Genomic DNA, 21078 nt, shown 5'->3' on the forward strand with positions numbered 1-21078 from the left:
CCACAAATAAGGAAAAAAAACAACACAAAAACTCTCCCATAGTCTTTGGACTTTAAAACCAGAAATTCTAATAATCAAATGCAAATAGCTAAACCGAATTCACTTTGCAACACGGACCCGCCAATCAAAAAACAAAGATTAACAAAACAAACGCAAAAATTAAAGTAGCAAAAATCAAAAAGTTGGCTTATCTTTTGTAAAAGGCCTGGAATGGCGAAGCGCGTAAGGCGTGCGACTCGTAATCTGAGGGTCGCGGGTTTGCGCCCGCGTCGCGCTAAACATGCTCGCCCTCCCAGCCGTGAGGGCGTATAATGTGACGATCAATCCCACTATTCGTTGGTAAAAGAGTAGCCCAATAGTTGGTGGTGGGTGGTGATGACTAGCTGCCTTCTCTCTAGTCTTACACTGCTAAATTAGGGACGGCTAGCACAGATAGCCCTCGAGAAGCTTTGTGCGAAATTCCAAAACAAACAAATAAACAAACAAATCTTTTGTAAAATCTTGATAAAACTAAAAACAACCCAAAGACTTTTGGAAAAAAAATTAAGAACATTCCCTCGGACAAAAACATTTCTAAGTTAAGGTAGAGCTTTCTTAATATTGCAGAAACTCGGGTTTCATTGTCTTCCAGAATTTGTCAGTGTCAACGATAATAGCTTTCTCCCAGTTTATTCTGTGTCCAATTGACGTTGGTGTTGTTTCAGTTTAAAATATATATTAAGAAATGCATGTAACATATATTGTTAGATTATATCGCGTAGATCCAACATGTTTCTAAATTTCAGAAGATTCGGGAGTATACGAATCAACAGTGTATGTTTTACTTTATCAGTAACAAAACATTCTGGAATCTTGCATAAAGTGTATAAATACATACGCTAAGAGAGAGTATATTGTTGATTTGTTACAATTAGTGTACTATAAACCTCTGTAGCTATAACTGTGAATACAGCTTATTAATAAGAAAACTACAGAAACATTTATGGGTTTCAAACACTACAAACCGTTTAGTTTCAATGAATTAACTCGGACGTTATTACTTCTACGAAGACATTAGATATATTTGTTACGGATGTGGGTGGGTTTTCTTATAGCAAAGCCATATGAGGCAATCTGCTGAGTACACCAAGGAGAATCAAACTCATGATTTTAGCGTCGCAAACTTGTAGAAGAAGTTAGATAATTTCCTGTTAAGTGAGATATACCTGTGTAACAACATAGAATAAATTCGTTCATCGTGAATCTTCGATACAATATTCAGTTCCAGACCATATAAAAACTCTGTATTGTTTGTAAGATTGTGAAACTTTTGAATACAAATCATTATTTGTAATAACCATCATCATAACTTGTATTGTTGCTTATATATTAAACTACATTTGTGTTAAAAAAGAAAATTGTGTATACCAATCTTGTTGGAAAATATCATAAACTTCATACATATCGATATTTAAATAGCTTCTAAGTTAAGGTAGAGCAATCTTAATATCACAAAAACTCGGGTTTTATTTTTGAACTTTGTACATTTATATAAAATTATAATTTTCAAATGCTCTTATTTTCATATATGCTCTTCAAAAAAAGAAACGCAAAAGGTATATTTTTGTTATTTTAAAGAGAGATATATATGTAATAACGTTACAAGCTCAGAGTATGTGATGTTACACGTGTTAAGGCACTGATTGTCAGACCAAAATTACAATAAAAGTTGTGCACTTTGAAAACGGAGGAAAACATCGGATTTTTCGCCAAAACGCATGCGTGTCCAATAAATTTGTTTGAGAGGTCTGCATGTTCTGCAAGTGCAACATGTGCAAATTCCTTATAAATGTGACGGGTTTTCGGTTTCTATAGCTCAGTGTTAAGCCACTGACACGCAATACAGTTACCCCAACACTGACGGAAGCACAACGCAACAACGCCATTGGTCGCTGGGAAGCAGGCGAATCTCGATCAGATGTTGCCAGAGCTGTGAATGTCCACCCAAGCACCATCACAAGGCTATGGAATCGTCACCAACAAGATGGATCAACTCATGACCTTCCACGATCTTGCAGACCTCGTGTGACCACGCCCGCACAAGAACACTACATCCGCTTACGTCACCTTCGGGATAGGACCACCACTGCGACATCTACTGCCTCAACCATACCAGGGCTGCGTAGGGTTTCCGATCAGACCGTACGCAACCGTCGACGAGATTCTTAGGCCCCATGTGCAACCCATCATGGTGAACGTCAACGACGTTTTTCAACATGACAACGCCCGACCTCACACAGCCCAACTCACCACTGTCTTCTTGAGACACCACAACATCTACGTTCTTCCCTGGCTCTCCAGATCACCAGATTTAAACCCCATCGAACATCTTTGGGACGAGTTGGACCGACGTCAGCGACGGCGACAACCTCAACCGCAGACTCTACCTCAGCTTGCAGCATCTTTGCAGGCTGAGTGGACAGCCATTCCATAGGATGTGATTCGTCATCTCATCGCTTCCATGGGCAGGAGATGCCAGGCTTTTATTGATGCTCACGGGAGGCATACTCATTATTGACGTTCAGTGACGTTAAACTTCACCTAGTGAGCGTGGACATCGCTTTTGCAGACTTTGGATGTTCAGTAGTGAATGTGCAAAGTTTCACACATGTCACACAGAACGACCCGGAATAAACTTGTTAACAATGTGTCTCATATTTTGCCTTTTGCGTTTCTTTTTTTGAAGAGTATATTTTCATTTGAAATTGATGGCTATGTAATTCATTAAAATATTTTATGTAACAATAATATAGGAAACGTTTTAATAGAAAAAATAAAAATTAGATTTATCTTCTTTAAAGAAGGAACTGATAAAAATCACAACAAGTTTAAACATAAAGCATCTCTTTGATCCACCACAACTTAAATATATTTAATAAACCACGACAAGTACAACAGTTTTGTTACTTTATGAAAGTTTTAAGTTTTAGATAAAGGTATTCCAGAGTTAGCAAATGCCAAAAACAAGGAAACCAGTACAGTTTCAAATTATTAGATGAAAGGTAACATGTAGATTCTGGTCTTTATTAGCTTCCAAGTGATCCGTTGAATCTGTAAGCATCCATTTTAATAAAATAATTAAATATTAATATCAATTCACTTAGAATATAACGAATAGCATTTCGTTCAATATACCAGTCAAATAATTTAATACCAGAAGTTGAAAAAAAGGAAAAAATACTGACCATTGTAATAAAATTGTAATAATACTGTGTTGTCTTCCACTTCATAAATTTTAACTGTGTTGTCATGAAAATTAAAAGTTAGTAAGTTTTTCCAATTGGGTTCAATGAAACTTACATATTTTTAAATATCTCTTTCATCATGTTATGTTTTCTAAGACTCTAAACATTACCTAGTTAACATTTCTTTAATTAATATCGTATTTTATTACATAGTATTTATTTATGTCATATATCATTCCAAGTTTGTCAGTTTTTTCATGTTTGATTAAGTAAAAGATATATATATATTTTCATATCTGTTTCATTATTTCACTTAATTTAAGATTCTATACATGTAGCAGTTTATATTTCTTCCAGATGTTGCAATTCGTTCCCCAGTAAAATATGTTTCTGTACATGTAGTTTTAAACGTATAGTACATAAACAGGACTCAGTTGCATCTGGTGTCCGGTGAACGTATTACGTACATTATCTTTAAACGAATTAATTAATAATAATATATATATTAATTTAAATTTATTTGTGGTGATATTTTTCCTTAAACCAAAAGTTGTGATACATGAATAATTAGTACAATGTCTAACTGTTATACTACACGTGACGTTATTTGAAACTACAGTTATCTCGATTGTAATTGCAAATAATAATGTGAATACACTTGTCAACATATAAGATGTTCAAGTTGGGAGATAGCTGTTTAATTTGTTACGTTTTATTTATTACGTCTTCACGCACAATTGTCAATGAATTTAACAAGTGCAGATTCTGGGTACATTTTAGCTTCTGCAAACTTCTCTTCGACACATTGCAAGGTTTCTCACATACTCAGATAAATGAGGATTTGGGTTACGTAACATATTACAAGATTGATAGTTTTTATGTGTTGTTTAATAGTTTAGAACTGAATCACAGTTCTATTGTAAAATATCACATATAAACCTGTCCCGAGTAACTACAAATTATTTTATTCATAGTTTTACCTATAACTCCCAAACAGTAACATACATGTAAGCAACACACATTTGCACTGTCTGAAGATTTTTCCTCATGAAATTTATGTCTGTTTAGAGTTTCAAATTTAATTTAGATAAAACTTCTACACCGTATACAAAAATATTGGATTACGTTTTCTTTACCGAATGTTACTAGGTTGTTCAGAAATAAAAGTCGGAATTCCCACGATGACATTTAGACGCTAAATATTGAGTAACTTATCGTTGATTGGTTGGTTCGTTTAACTCTATACTATTTCAACTCCACTCAAAGTAAGTTTCGCATCCCACAAGGTAGCCTGGACAAGAAGGTCTTTCGTCTGATTTTCCTCTACGACTTCAAACTTGGACGAAAAACTACAAAACCAACAGGACACATCAACCGGGAACGACTATGGATCTATTACTAAACATACAGTCAAGTGTTGGTTCAAAAAGGCTCGACATGGAGATAAAAGTCTTGAAGACCATGAAGGTCGTGGAAAGAAGCCATCCTTAGATTAAAACATATTAAGGGAATTGAAACAAACACTGACACAATGAGCTTCCAGAAAAGCTAGGATCAAGCAATTACCAACTACCTGAAAAGAATAAAAGATTAGATTAGTGGGTTCCGCATGAAGTGATTAAAGATCAACAAAATCGACGGTATGAGACCTGTCAAGGATGACGCTCCAAAAACTGAACGTATTCTGAATCGAGGTTCTGCCTCATCTACCTCATTTCCCAGACCTTTCCCATAAATAATTTTATTTTTCAAGCACTTTCACAATTTTGTGAACAATAAACACTATTAAAACATTCCAGTTGCAGAAGAAGCTTTAAAGAAATTCACTGATTACAGAAACTCTAATTTCTACAGACGGGGTATAAATAGCATCGTTACACGTTGACAAAAGTGTGTTGAAACAAATGGTGTTTACTTTGATTACAACATGTTTTACAACACTGGCTTATACTTTTCCTAGCGTTGCAGTTCAAAAGCGTTTTGTTTGTTTTGTTTTTGAATTTCGCACAAAGCTACTCGAGGACTATCTGTGCTACCCTAATTTAGCAGTATAAGACTACAGGAAAGCCAGCTAGTCATCACCACCCACCGCCAACTCTTGGGCTACTCTTTTACCAACGAATAGTTGTATTAACCGTCACATCATAACGCCCCCACGGCTGAAAGGGTGAGCATGCTTGGCGCGACGGGGATGCGAACCCGCGACCCTCAGATTACGAGTCGCACGCCTTAACACTCTTGGCCATGCCGGGCCGATGTTCAAAAGCGACATTTATTTCTGGACAATCTAATGAAAAAAAATCATAATGAGTAATCAAAATTTCCGCATCTGTTGAGTACTGAAACCTGATTTATTTGAACTGTTAACTGTGTATTATCATGGTGGTTATAAAGGGAAATTTTTCTTTTAGTAACTTGGTATAGAACATTTTAAGACAAATAAGTAAAACATAATTCAGAGATTAATTGTATAAGGGTAAATAAAAAATATATATTATAGTTCATCATCACCTTTCATCAGCATATCCTTCTGGCTTGCACAATTTATTCCTGTAGTTTTATCACGTTTTCATGAAGAAATTTTGCAAATTCACACTCGAACTGTATCTGAAAGCTAGAGATGAAAAATACTTTATGCTACATCAACTTTTCTTTACATTCGACAACTTTGTTTTCATAACATTTAATTACATATTGTAATTCCCGGCGTTAAAGTAATTATTTTTTCCCAAGAATAACTTTCAAAAATTTACTGTACTTCTTCCAAGTCCATAAGCTACGTTGCTCATAGACCTAAACCTGAGCCTAAAGGAGAGAGTTCCGATACTAGATAGTAATCCAAGCCCCTCTATACGACCCAGAATGAAATGTGTAAGTTACAGTATAAGTGGGAGAATAGGGAAGGGAAGCAAATTAACAAGAGATCAATAGCAGTAAAGAACTGACTAGGCGCATGGAAATAAGTATAAGAACCACTGTGGAAGATCGAAAGATTGTAATCAACAGAGCATACGCTCTATAAAGCGACCCCTCCCATCAATATCGGCACTTCCCCTGAGAGAATGATGCCAATTAAAGTCCCCTACGATTAAAACGGGAGAAGGCAACTGTTGAATGGGAGTATCAAAGTTTGATTGATCATAGGTCTCTGTAGGCGACGAGTAGAGAGAACAAACAGTGATTGTATGACCCAAGGAAACACGGATGGCTACGGCCTTCAAAGGTATGTCGAGTGGACACATGCTGATCAACCAACATTGTCACCCTTCTATGTACTCGTTCATCACACAGTCTGTCATTTCTGTACAGAGAAAACCATCAAAAAGTGACTGTATTGGCAAATTATGGAATTTTTCCTGTAAGGAAAGACATACAGTATGGTAGGAAGGAATCAGTACTTTGATGCCATACAGATTAGAATGTAAACCTCAACTGTTCCATTGTATCAAGGTGGCCATTTTTATTTATGTGTAGGTAAATTGAGTGGAGAGCTCTTCTGTTTCTGTTTCTGTTTCTTTATTGTCTTTATTCGAGGGAGGTCTATTGACCTCCATGAATTCTGCCCTGGCTGGTTTTACGGGGCAGGTCTTTGCTGTTGGAAGAGGATTCAAGCAACTGAGGACGTGAACAAATGATCGTTTTGCATGTTGGGGAGAGAGAAAAATATGTACTCGAGGAAATACACGTACTCGAAACCAAAGGAAGTTTGCTGAATGGGGACAGAGGTGGGTGTTGAAGTTGATTTATCAACGTTTTAAACCATGGAGGTAGAAAAAGTTTTCATTTGGGTTGAGAACGATTCTTCCACCGCAGTAGTGGAACGATGTGCAGCAACATACGTCCGAGATGAATTGATGGGCAGCAACTTTCGAGCCTCAAGGTAAGTAATGTTTTTAATCGTTTTCAAACACTGCACCTCTTTTTCTTCCAACCATTTAAGGTACGAAGAAAAATAGGAAGCGTGAAAGCCATTGCAACTGATGCAATGATGGTCGATTTAAACCTCATAGGTATCATGGTTCTTACCACCACAATGAGCACATGTCAAGGAACCATGACCATATGTCTTCGAGTGACCGAACTGCTGACACTAGATCCATCTCAGAGAGTATGGAATGTATGGCTGAACCTTGAAAATAAGATATCCTGCCTTGATGGTGGTAGGTGGACGTGGTGATGTAATATGTCAGAATGAAGACACTGGTTGGCATCATAATTCTATCTTCGCGAGTGGATATACGCCTCACTGCATGAACTCCTTTGGGGGAGAAACCAGTGACAATTTCAGACTCTGGAATGTTCTTTAAATTCCTCTCAACAATAACTTCTCGTGATAAATTCAAAGTAGCATGATGTGTAACCTCAAATGGTATATTCCAAATCGCCTTTGAATGCAAGAGGAGTTCACTGTGTTGAGATGGGATGTTTCCACCAATTTGTCACTAGAGCAAAGCTTCTTTACTGACTTTAGAGAGCCAGAAAGTTCCTCTAGACCCTTCTGAATGAAAAAGGCACATATCTCTCTTAAAGGTTTGTTTGAAAGAGAAAGTAGTTTAAGAAAATGAAGTACAGGTGTTACAGATGTTGGAGATTGCTGCTCAGAATCTTCAAGACGTGGTCGTTTACCTATGGACTGTTTTTTAATTATTTTATTGAAGATTGTGTTTAGAGGATCTATTAGAAAAAACGAATATTTCAGTACCCACTGACCTCACCCACCATGGAGCCCTAGAAGGGGATGCATTACAATGCCAAAGAAGGACACTGCAGCAACGTCAGGGATTCGTGAGCACTATATCGAAATACCAGCATCAGATACAATTCCCACTACACCTGTTGAGAACATCTAACACTGGTACTTAGTTGACCGTAGCCTAAGTGAGCCAGTCAGTTGACCCAAGGGGGCCACCCCAAAGTTACACGTCTATAGTAATTGAAGGGCAAAGTGGTGAATTAGATTTAGACCCCTTAACCACCACGATACTCTCTTCCCCTTCACGAGTCACAACGTACGGCAAACGCGTGGGTGGACGTTTAGATGCCATAGGAGGGAAACTGAAAGAACAGAATCTTCCCTGGAACGTCCCCTCACTACGAACAGGAGTCCACACTGAAGGGAAGAAAATTGGAGCCCATAACTTAATTGTAGGGACCGACGAAAGCCTCTTTACTAAACGGAAGAACAATGCCGGCCGTCAACTTCCACTGAAATAGATATTTGGAGGCATTTGTCGTTACACTAATGAATGCTTTATAGTTCAATTTCTTGATCGTACTACTCCTACTCTAATGGAGGCTATACAAAACAATATCGCTCAGAGATCAATAATGTACTCAGACTCATGGTCATCATACAATTCACAACTTCCACTGAAGTCAGTATTTCAGCACTTTAAAGTTAACCACAAGTACAATTTCGTCAACCCGGAAACTGGTACTGACACACAAGAGATCGAAAGGTTCTAAGGATCGTCTAAGTGGAGGAATATGAAACATCGAAGCACTACACGTCATCATCTAGAGTCATATTTAGTCAAATTTTTGCGTGACAGTCGATACATGATCAAGATCCATTTTTAATGATATCAAAAATTTTGGCCTCCAGAAGCCTTTGCTTGTTTTGTGTAGTATGTATAAATATAATGCTTTCTTATTAAGTTTTTTTTATGTGAAAAAACAAGCCTAAATTATTGTAAATAAACAGTTATATATTTAATATTGTATTAATGTTTTAAATATCTCATACATTCAAGTGCCTTTAATGGCCCTCCCGACAACACATAAGTATCTTTCATCCTATAAAGTAATCGTTCACATTTCACCCCGAAATGTAAACGTGTGTAACTGTGGAATTATTGAAGCTTCTCTGTATTCAAATCTTCAGTAAACGCCACAAATTTTCTTTTCTTTCCTCGCACGTACAAGGTATATCTCTCTAAAATGCGTGTTAAAATAGCCTTTTAAAATATATATTTAAAAATACATATTTAAAAATATATATTTATTACAAATACAAATACAAAATTTACAAATTATTACTGATTAGAACTAAAATGAAAATATTAAACATTGAATAATACTATTTTTATCTTGGTATGTCAGTGACAAGTAATATGTCAAGTATGTCAAGTTTGCAAGTAATATTTGGTTAGTTGCTTCTTGTAATTATTTGTTAATTTAAGAAAATAGTAAATGTTTTGGTCATTTTTGAATATGGCTTACTTCAAATTTATGTATCTCATATCCTTCTTTTAACACGAAGCAAAAACATTAAGTTACGATATTACAATGATGTTGGGGCATAGGTAATTTTTATCTAGTTTTCTTTTATTGCTTTCAAAGAAGAATGTAATGTACTGTTATATAATGTGAAAATTTAACAGTGACTAATAGCATTTTTTCTTCAAATTGTAGCGACTATAAAGTACTTTCACACCAACATCAGGTCAGGCTAATACACAGGAATACATGCAAGACAGTTAAAAAATCCATGGTCAAATTAATATTTTAGATGTACAGGAGCCTATTATAGCACTCATGGAAGCTAAAACTAGTAAAGTAAAAATGACTGTTGTTGATAAATAGCACAGACAGGTAGATTGTAAATTCGAAAAGTTTAGTTATCTTTAGTAAATTATAACATACTGTATTCTTAATTTCAATACAATATGATTTGTGTTATGTAAATTTAAACAAATTTTGGTTGTTATTTGATATATTATTCTTTACCGTTTCTATTGTTCTTTATGACAGAAGAAGTTCCTTTATCTCATGAAAATAATGTATAGCAAAGCTAAATTTGTTATTCTGGAATTGAATATACCAAAAATAATGGAAAAATAAAAACTCGAATTATTTTCCGATGCCAAAACTTATACAACTTTATTAGCTCAGAACATGCTGTCCAGACAGTTTGTTGTGAGTATAACATACAGACATGATATGATGAGCCAGAAAACGTAAAAATAGTCTATGATATTCTGAGATGGATATGTGACGTCACTGCAATATTCTTTTGGGCAGAGTATACGTGTCTGTTGTGGAGAACAATGAGTTGAAGCATAAAAATTATATATGTGATTTTATAAAAAAATCTATATCACTAAAAAGCGGAAAGAAAACACAAGACATGCCCGCATACCAAAAAATAAATTATTTTCTCTTGTCTATAAGGTTTCATTTCGAATTTGTGATTATTATTATATATATAGATACACAATTTATTTGCTAAATATGGATAAACATGGATAATAATAATTTTATGAAAAGAAAAAACTGTTGAGGAACTGTTACATTCCTTATAATGCTAAAATCAATGGTTCGATTCCCATCGGTGGACTCGGCAGATGACCCTTTGTGGTTCTACTATAAGAAAACACATACACTATATTCCTTTCCACGTGCCACCCAACTTTGGGGTTAATTAGAGAACAAGGTGAACCAGATGCTTTTGTAAAGAATGTGTAGAAACGCCAAGATAATAAGAGAGTAATGGCTTCTGTAAGGAAAACGGATATGGATGTATTTGAAGCATGTAAAAGGATGTTGAACCTCAATAGATACAGTGCATCATCAGCCATAGATGTAGAATCAAGAATAAAATACGAAATGAATAGAAGAAGGTAGTGGACAGGAGAGAAAGTGGAAATGTAGTAATGTTAAAATGACCATATTGGGTGACATAAACTTTGTTCCTGGATAGTACGTGTTATTTCTTAATTGCTTGTGTTGAAAGAGCAGAGAAAATAACCATTAACCACTTCAAACATTGCTTTCGTGATCTGGATAATGAAATTTAGAAATTAACCTATTTTCTGTGTAAAAACGGGCAAATTTGCACATTTCTATTTACATAAGGTCTGAATAAAACAACACATAAATCAAGATATACATGTATTTATACTAAAGTTATACAAAAATGAACAAATATACATCCTGTCAGTTATATCCTCCAATTGCATCTCTAGTAGCATCATCTGAATTTATTCTCCTTACTTGCCCCACAGACTATTTTATCCACATGCTTTGTCAAGGAATCACCTATAACTATAACTTCTTTACCATCCACATCCTTCTATGACCTTTTAGATGATATATTCCTTGTACGTAAATCCTTATGTTCTTCCTGCAATCCTGCTATTGCTTCCTACAAACGTTTAACATTAATTAGCATAGCATCTAATTTTTCCTCCACTCTAGGCCCAGTACGGCAAAGTGGTTGGAGTGCTCGACTTGTCATTTGAAGGTCGTGAGTTCAGATTCCCAGCACACTAACCATGCTGGTCCTTTCAGCCATGGGACAAAGATTTCACAATCAATCCTACTATTTGTTGGTGAAAGAGTAGCCGAAGTGGGTGATAATGATAAGTTACCTTTCCTCTGGTTTTACACTGCAAAATTAGGTATGGTTAGCATAGACAGCACATATGTAGCTTTATGCAAAATTCAAAAAACAAAGAAACAATCGTCCAGTCTACCAACTCTATATGAAAGAATTGCACAATTTCATTACCAGCTTTCTTTAAATTACATTTCGGACCTAAGTTACCACATAAAACTGAGTGATTATACCTAACAAACTACGAATGCTTAATTCCCTCACTAGTCTCAACCGTTGTATTCATTCTTAGAGCTTCAAAATAAATACATCATACCAAATACCAGTAGCCTATTGTTACCACTGTCACTGTTAATTTAAGATCCAATAATATTATTTTTGGATTACTGCTTTATTTTCACGTTAACACTTACCTTTAATTATATGGAACTAAGAAACGGAATATAATTTATTAAAACTAATAATATATGCAATGTTAATAACAAAATGTATTTTGCCTGATGTATAACTTACGTATAAGATATAAGAGTATACGGTGAATTTAAAATATTAAGAACAACAACTTAAATTTTAATTTGTTATATTAAATAAATACAATCTATCAATCCTGTTTTAGTTTGCCATTTGCCAATAGATTGAATTACATATTAGTTTAAAGTACCGTTAAACGTACTAGGTTTAACCTAAGCAATTACTGTTAAGATCAAAATAAATTTGAAGATGACCAAGAAGGTCGAAACATTGTTCTCTGCTCTATTAGTAAAAGAGTTAACACCCATACTAACCATCCGAAGATACTTTCTATTATGCTTTAAAATATTATAAATCAGACCTTTTTTTCAACAGTTCATTTTATATCATTTGAACTGTTTGCTTTTCTTTAAGTGGTACGAATTAAGAACTCCTGAAATTTAGCTTTGAACTTAGTAAGACAAGAAGATTTATAGGATTAGACAGATTCTAATTAAACAAGTTGTGTTATTAAAAGTTTGTGATTTAATTGTTATAATAATAATCAGATGACGCTCTTGTTGCGTGAAGTAGTTATCCAATCAGAAAATGTTAAATACTGGGTTGACTACTCAATGTCTGTCCTGTAAAAATAGGTTTTCTCGGGGTTCTCCCGTTTCTCTCACCACACATCTAATTCCCTGAATAGCTTCAATCCTTTGATCCAAGCCACGGCATTAGATATGTAGATCTCGGCCACGAGGTGACCCTATTAAAAGGTCGTCCGATGTTTTGTTGGAACACTATCGTCTTGTATCTTTTCATCAACGTCACATAATAAAAGCTGTCATCATCACCGAAATCATTGCCTTGGTCTTCTGTCTGTCTCTGCGTCCACCAGACATTCGCCAAATTCTCTGATTAATCATCAGTACTCACTCAAACATATATCTCATCACGGGTGGTAGGTGTACTAGCTCTTTTATTGATAAGCAGAGAACAACGTTTCTGCCTTCCTACATCATCTTCATGTTAACAAAGAGAGAATTTGCAACTGACCATTGCCGGACACATATTCTAGAGACGAGAGTATAATCGGGTACAGGATTGTAGGGGGCGTTGCAATTGGACGCAAGGTTACCAATCAGTATTGGAATGAAGATTTTTCTTTATATTGGTTTAATTTTAGTTTTTGTCGTTGTAAAAAACTCGCTCACACAGTAATTACTGATCCCCTGATCTATTCAGAATATCTACACGTGCAAGGCGAAGGGGAATAATATTATCCCTGTTTTTTTATGGTATTGTTTCTGTTATGTTTCGTTGTTCATTGTTTGTAAACTTTAGTGATTGGTTCACAAGACTTTTGTGGTTTAGGATTTAACTAATATAAATCTTTCAGTACCATCGGTTCGTGATAATTTTTTGCTATTATCACTTGGAATAGACTATTATTATTATTATGGTTTTCTTCAACTATTACGTCACTGTTATATTCGCTCTTCACGTTCTTGTTCTTTACTTCAATACATACCTTTAAACCTTGTTTGTAATTAGCATTGTTTCATTGTAGACAACCATGAAGCCGTATTGTTAATCGCTATATTATTTGTTTTTCAATAAAAAAAAGTTAGTTTGACATAACTTTCAAGAAACTGTCAGAAGTGTATAATATTTGAGGTCTTAACGCAAATTCCACGTTGCTGTTCATGTACTTTAAGTATACCATTTCGTTTCTTCATTATACGAAATAAAACCAAGTCACTAAATTGTATTAACAATTATATAAATAATCCTAATAACTGCGTTGATTATAATTTTATTGATAGTATATGGTTTTACCTTAAGTTAACCTATTCATATATGTTTAGAAATTCTACATTACATAGCTTTGTTTGTTTTTTTTTAATAATTAGGAAGCACAAAGCTACCTAATTGAAGGGCAATCTGTATTCTGCCCACTGTGGATATCAAAACCCGGTTTCTAGCGTTGCAAGTCCGCAGACATCCCGTTGTGCCACTGGCAGGCTCAATGGTAGCATTTATCCTATTTGTAAAAAATACATATTCATGAACCATAATGAAGATTCCTAACGACTGTAATTCATCACATCAAGATAGTTATTTCTTTCTAATCAGTACAACAAATAAACAAAAAAACTTTATTAACTTACAAAAGAAGAAATTGCTATATATCTCACACTTTATAAATGTTTAACACTGAAAATCTCTCATTGATATTTGGCCATTAATACTTCCATAAAAATTAATGTTATAATATTTTTAAACTATGTATTGGTTGCTTTTGCTGTTGTTTTTTGAATTGAAAGAACTTATCACTCTTTATTTCTTACAGTTAATTGTTGTGTTACATCTCTTTTAAATCATATTTCTTTTTATAAAGCATTAAGATGAAGATGGATCGAGATCTATCAGTAAATAAAACCTACTCTTAATCAATACCCTGAACAAGTTTACCCTATTAAAAAAGTCGTTCTAGTTTCATCAAAAACTGTTTATCTCTACGGCTGGGGAATTCCTAAACCCAAGAGTGCATATTGTGCATCAGAATAGCAAAGGAAAGTTTAGATATATTACTTTAACTCATCAGAAGATTTTCGGTTCAAGTCTCGATATGCTGGTAGACACATTTGATACTTGTGTCCATGACAGCCGAAAATCAGTAATGCTTGCTGGTAGTTCACATATAGGATTGAGAGCTTATAGCACTAAAATTAGGTTTAGCTACCTGCGGTGAAGAAAACGAAAATATTTTTTTGTATTCAAATACAAATAACAACGGAAACAATTTGTTTAAAGAGTGATTGTTTTAGTAACAGATGTTTCTGATTGGTTTTCCTTCCCTCGATATTTTTAAATTTGGTATGACTCTGTCTACACGTTGGTGTCTTTGATCTGATCGTTTATTCCACGTACAGCTCGTGTTTTTCCAGATTGGAAAATAGAATAGAATAACTATTATCTATGTTTCAAAATATTGGTACACTAACAAATATTTTTTTTTACTATTTGAAGTTGATAAACTTATACTTTCACACTCATTATTAACATTCTTAAAATATCAATTGACTCTTGCAGTTTCTTGACAGACTAGAAAAGTTCTTAAAATATGTGTTTTTTTAATAAATTTATTAATTTACTATATTTATCTCTACAATAAGATAAAAAGTTAATTTATAATACTTCAGTTATTTGGTCTTAATCTGAGACACATGCAGTTTATGACCTTAGTATGACATTAGTAGGGGTATAGGCGAGGCTCTTACAAAACCAATCTGATGAACATAGATTCAAATTATTAACAGATATAAATGTAGAATTAGTCAGTAAATGCACCTTAAAATCAGTCATACGTGTTTGTTTTAGATATTTAGTTACAATTTCTAATGAAAATAAATCAACTTTATTTTCGTTATCTAGTGCCCCATACTAAAAATATCTTTATATTTTTATTTAATATACAAAAACTTAATTTTAAAATGTGTTAAATCCTTATTAGAAAATATATCGTTTTATTAACGTTTTTTTCTTAAAATATTTTTGAGTAGATTGATTTAGCTTACCAAGTAAATCATTTACCAACTAGAATGTACTTTCTAAAACTTATAAAATGTGATGCTCTTCACATTCAGTCAAATTTGAATAAGTATTTGTTCTAGTATAAAATAATGACAACAAAGGAACAGTTGTATTTATAAAACTTATTTATATGTTCTTCTTTAAACTTTTTGAAATTGTTAACCAGAGATCTATGTTTTAAATCTGTGAGTAAGCCAAACCACTGTTATGTGCATTGTGCATGGAATCTCAGAGTTCATTTTTATCGGAAAAGTATCAGTTTGTGATCTGATATATAAATGTCGAGTGTTGGAATTCTTAACCATGGATAATTATGATTACCAAGGCAAGTAAGCCATTCACTAAAAATAATATAATTTATAACAATGATAAAATGTGAGGATTTATTACAGCGATAGCCGATCAGAAAACGTTTGTTAGTAAACAGTACGATCACTTCACAAATCAATTTAATTCCTAACTCTATATCGCATCATTAAATGAGTAAATATATAAGAGCTGCTGAGATAATCTATTGAACCACTTCATCAAAGTTATTTCAATTTCATAAATCAGACTGTAGGTGAATCGTGTATTGTCCAGCATTTCCCAAAGATATCCTATAAGATTCAGGTGTGGTGATCCTCTTAACATGTCCATTTATTTGATATCTTCTGTAGGAAGATGTTACAAGCGAAGCCTGATGTGGCTGTGTACTATCACCCTTTAAAGAAAATTCTAACTCATTACACCAGTATATTACAACGCTAATGGCTGTTAGACAACAACTCTATGTCACTCATAGTGCCATGTCGTACACGTAAAAATCACTGTGCTCTTTGGAGCTATGGATGCACTGGATTAGAAAAGTTGCCATTCAGTCAAATACGTTTATTATTTAGAAGCTATCTTAGTTTCTCTCAAGTGCACAATACGAAAAACGTAAAGGATTACCAAAGTGAAACCGACATTGCGATTTCCTCTTACCCTTTATAGGTGAAGTCTATAACACATCCACAGATTCGAACCCAGCTCAACAAGTTTGAAATCTAGAACTCTACCGCATGGTCAACTCATTCTTTAAAGTTAGTAAGGAGGAGATGACTCGTTTAAAATACAAACATAATACATTTTTTAGTAAATTATTGCTTTCAATATCAAATGATGCATATACATTTATTTAATTTATTGTCATTTATTGTTTTATTTTTTATTTCATAAATTCATAAATCTTAGCTCGAAAATCATGAAAATAAAGAGATGGATTAAATGAAACTCGCATAATTTTTATTAATATCTCTTTCATTATTTTACCTCATCTTATATTCTACACATATTCTGGTTAATATTTCATCTGTGATGGTGTATTTCCTTCTATCCATCAAAATATTGCTATACATGTAAATTTAACGTTCATGGTCTAATGATTATAATTCTAGAATGTTGTATACATGAATATTTATAAAAATAATTATTGATGCCATGCTATATAAAGTCCCCACATAATTACTATATAGACATCATCGGTCTATAGACACTATTCGGTTGCCTGTTGTAGTAAAATATCTTTTATATATGCGTGTCTTTCGTAGTTTTCGACCTCTTTGTGAGAAATACACAATTAAATATACCTTTTTCATTAAAGAAAGGTGAAAATAATGATGTTATATTTTGATAATAATTTCATTCAAAAATATATTGTTAAAAGTAACAGTTTTTATGCACGTGCAAATCAACAGCTCAACTTTATGGAAATGTTGTTTCTTATGACAAATTTTAAATGAAGGGTGTTTCATCAATCTATTCAAAGAAATGTTGATTCCTGTTATATTTGTTTTTCCTGATTTTAAAATAACATGTAAAAAGTAAAATACGGATTGCATCCTCAATAAATAAATAATGAATATTATGATTAGGGATAACAATGCCAGAAGTACAGAAATAAAGTAGGGATTAATACACAAAGCCATACTAAAACGACTACACAAGTAGCCTCACCTTTTCATCAAAAATATAACCTAATATTAATGTTAGTCTATATTTAAAGTATAAAATGAAATGTGTAAACAACACAGCTGGAGAAATATTTGTTGATTTCTGAATTTGAAGTCTTCATTTATTTTTATATTGATAACTTTGATAACAGAAAAAAAGATTAATTTTGGAAAGGTTTAAGTTCAAAATTTAATGGATAATTTGACCTTAAAGATAAATTTTATGCACTTTGATCCAGTCTACGTTACTACTTTAGGCTTATTATAGCAGCACTCACTGCACATTCACTCGCGTCGCTAAAATCATAATGGACAGATAATAATCGAGTTATTCTATCTGGAAAAGTACATGTCAGGTTTTATGACTATTCTTATTTCGAGAAATCAATATAGACGTGATATGACATACTCTGGATATTATATAAATTACACAGATTTTTCAGTGATGACGATAAAACCCATTTGCAGAGAAAAATATATGTGTAAAAACGGCTCGTTACTTAGAGGAGCACATAACGTTTTGACCTTTTTCGTTCATCGTCATTTGAAACTAGAAACATTTAAAAACGTTTTGTAGTAAATATTGTATATATATAAATATATATATATATATATAATTGTATTTTAAACTTCATTAATTTACCTCTTTATAAACCTTTATCAATTATTTCAGGCAATATATTTTCTGCATCGTCTTCAATTGCTGCAGATTTTTCAGCGACACTATTTTTGATATTCTGCAAGAATTCATAAATAAGACTAATGTCATGTAAGATATTTCGCGAAGGTGAGTTTCTACAAGCAAAAATTGTTTTAGTTTAAAACTTTACAACTGAATTATAGTTGTATTACAGGATATCACATATAAAACTGCCACCACTGACTATTCATATAAGACACTTCAAGATTCCTTTCGTCAGAGCTTCCCAGCTGTAACGCACATGTTAGCGAAACACACTTAGAAATTGAATACTTTTCTCCTAAACTGTCAAACTGTCAAACGTGTTGTTCTCTGAAGGTTATAAAAGGAACTTTTCTGTAAAAGCTCATTATAGAACATCTTAAAATAAATAATGACATACAATTCAGGAATTAATTATATGAGAGTAGATAATAAATATATATATATATAATAGTTCATCATTACCTGCATATCAGCCTTTCTTTCTTTAGCACAGAATTTATTCAAGAATGCATAATAATTCTTGTAATGAAATTTTGAAAATTCACATTCTCGAATTACACCTGGAAGCTTGAGATAAAAAACACATTCTGTTAAATGAACTTTTATCTCATATTCTACACCATTGTTTTCATAATATTCAATTGTATACTTAAATTTATGTGCCAAGAATGATATAATTGTTTTAAATTTTATAATAACAAATTTCAAATATGCTACTCTTCAGATTGTTTATAATCAGCTTGATATGGTTATAAAGAGATAAACAATTGTTAAAAACTGAAAGTAAATAATATTCTTGAAACAAAGATAGGGAGTTAAAACATAATGAAAACAAGAAAAATAAAATGGTTGATTGATTGGTTGTTTTGGAATTAAGCACAAAGCTACACAAAGGACTATATACATACCGCAGTGCCTCTGGGGGGAAAAAATAAAATATTTGGTTCATTGGTTGTAAACAAACATAAAGATATATAGTGGGTTATCTGTGTTCTGTCTGCTGTGGGTATCGAAACAATATTTCTTGTTTTGTATTTACTTCAATATACTGGTGCGACTAGGGGGAAAACAAAACCAAAATACTATCATACCGTTCTAGATATGTGAGTTTGGTCTATATATAACAATATGATTAAATATTCACCAGTAGTATGTTATAGTCTACAGATCAAAGTATTTACTATTTCTGACCGGACTTCCTTCTTCTATTTAAAAGTTTGTTAAATATTAGTTACAAATTATAAATCATTTATTTCTGTACGTTATAGCTTTAAATTTTAAATGTTCCATATTAATTTCTCCGATTGTAAAATACTTGAATGTTGTTGTTTTATACACTTGTTTTTAGTGTTGTTTCGATCTTATACTCATTCAATATGCTATCTGTGTTCGATTCACTTGATGGATTCCAGCCATACAATTTTTCTTAATCGTCCATAATGATGCCCTGCTCCACCAGGGGACTGATTTGTAAGGTTATTCTTTAAAGCGTCAAATTAACCCTCAATGTAAATTAAATTTTAACTATAATTTGTATATATTTATTGATAGATTTACCGAATTTAAACTCAATTTATGTAACATTCTTAATAGAGAGATAGAGAACGAAAATTATAAATAAAAAAGGAAAATTAAATTATAATTACCTCGTTCTAGGTCTGTAAATTATGTCTAAAGTTAGCGCACTTACGTTAGCAATATCTTCACCAAGATAAAATAAATTACCAAGACACTATTAATCATAACAGAACAAACACCAATCCAATCTGACATTTTTTAAAAAATTGATTCCATGCATTCTCTCACGTCGATCATTTTGTAAGGCTTTTCTTCATTCATCTCTATGTGTTAGAGAAAAAAGAGAAAATATTTGATTTACGTGAAAAGAATATTTTACTCACATAACGAACCAACTTTTGTAAAAACACTTTATTAAATTAAGAAAAGAAAGAAATTGCCTTATTACAAACCTTTAATAAATTATTGTTGAGTATAAAAGCACATAGCTTCAGATTACTCCAGGAGTTAATGTATAACGAAGATGAAGGATGTTTGTTGAAAGTTTCAAAATTAACTCTTTAATTCTTAATGCTACAGAAAATATCAACACAGAAAATAAAATTTCATAAAATTTCAATATTTTATTCTAGTTTTGTTGCGTTGTTTTTAATTTTCAAGTACAGATATGATAATAGAACATTTATTCCCGTAATATGATTACTTAATATATTTATACACCAATAAATTTTGAAAATAAACTTACTACACAACTTTTGAGAAGCTACATCGATCATGTTGCCTTTCGTCGATGTCATGGTTACGAGCACAACCAGAGCTACAAATAGAACTTTAATGTTGAGGGTATTACTGTCTTCATGAAGATTTCAGCTTCCCAGACCATTTTTATATCATTCATCTAACAGCTTTCAGTCAATAATTTAATCTAATTTTTAACTTCCCCAAAATTGACAGAATTTTGCTAGTATATTTCCCAATCTGTATTATGTTTTTCGGATTGGAGAAACTGAGTTTGACTTCAACAAATATTGGAGCGACTAGGCAGGACACAGGCGCCTCCCTCCATTACTCAATTCAAATATGTTTGTTTAAAGTTTCATTCGCGTGACGGGGCACAAGACAGGTAGATTATTCGGCGCCTGTCTTGTGAAAGTGGGTTTTCTCGGGGTACACTCGTTTCCCCCCACAGCAGATTCTGAGGCATTTGGATTTATAGATCCCAGCCACCTTGTGGCCCTGAACAGGGGACGTTTGATGTGTTGTTGGTTTGCTGCTTCTTTTCGTTCTTTT

At 33.1% G+C, this 21078-nt stretch overlaps 1 long non-coding RNA gene across 2 annotated transcripts in view; it reads left to right on the top strand.

Annotated features, from left to right (window-relative positions):
• Positions 1-21078, top strand: part of LOC143227110 (uncharacterized) — a 44244-nt gene that overhangs the window by 11385 nt on the left and 11781 nt on the right. For both annotated transcript variants that reach the window (XR_013014885.1, XR_013014886.1), the window contains exon 2: positions 18259-18372. This is a non-coding gene — a long non-coding RNA (uncharacterized LOC143227110). The remainder of the gene's footprint in view (positions 1-18258; positions 18373-21078) is intronic.

This window comes from Tachypleus tridentatus, chromosome 9 (genome assembly GCF_004210375.1).
Source record: "Tachypleus tridentatus isolate NWPU-2018 chromosome 9, ASM421037v1, whole genome shotgun sequence".
NCBI lineage: Eukaryota > Metazoa > Arthropoda > Merostomata > Xiphosura > Limulidae > Tachypleus > Tachypleus tridentatus.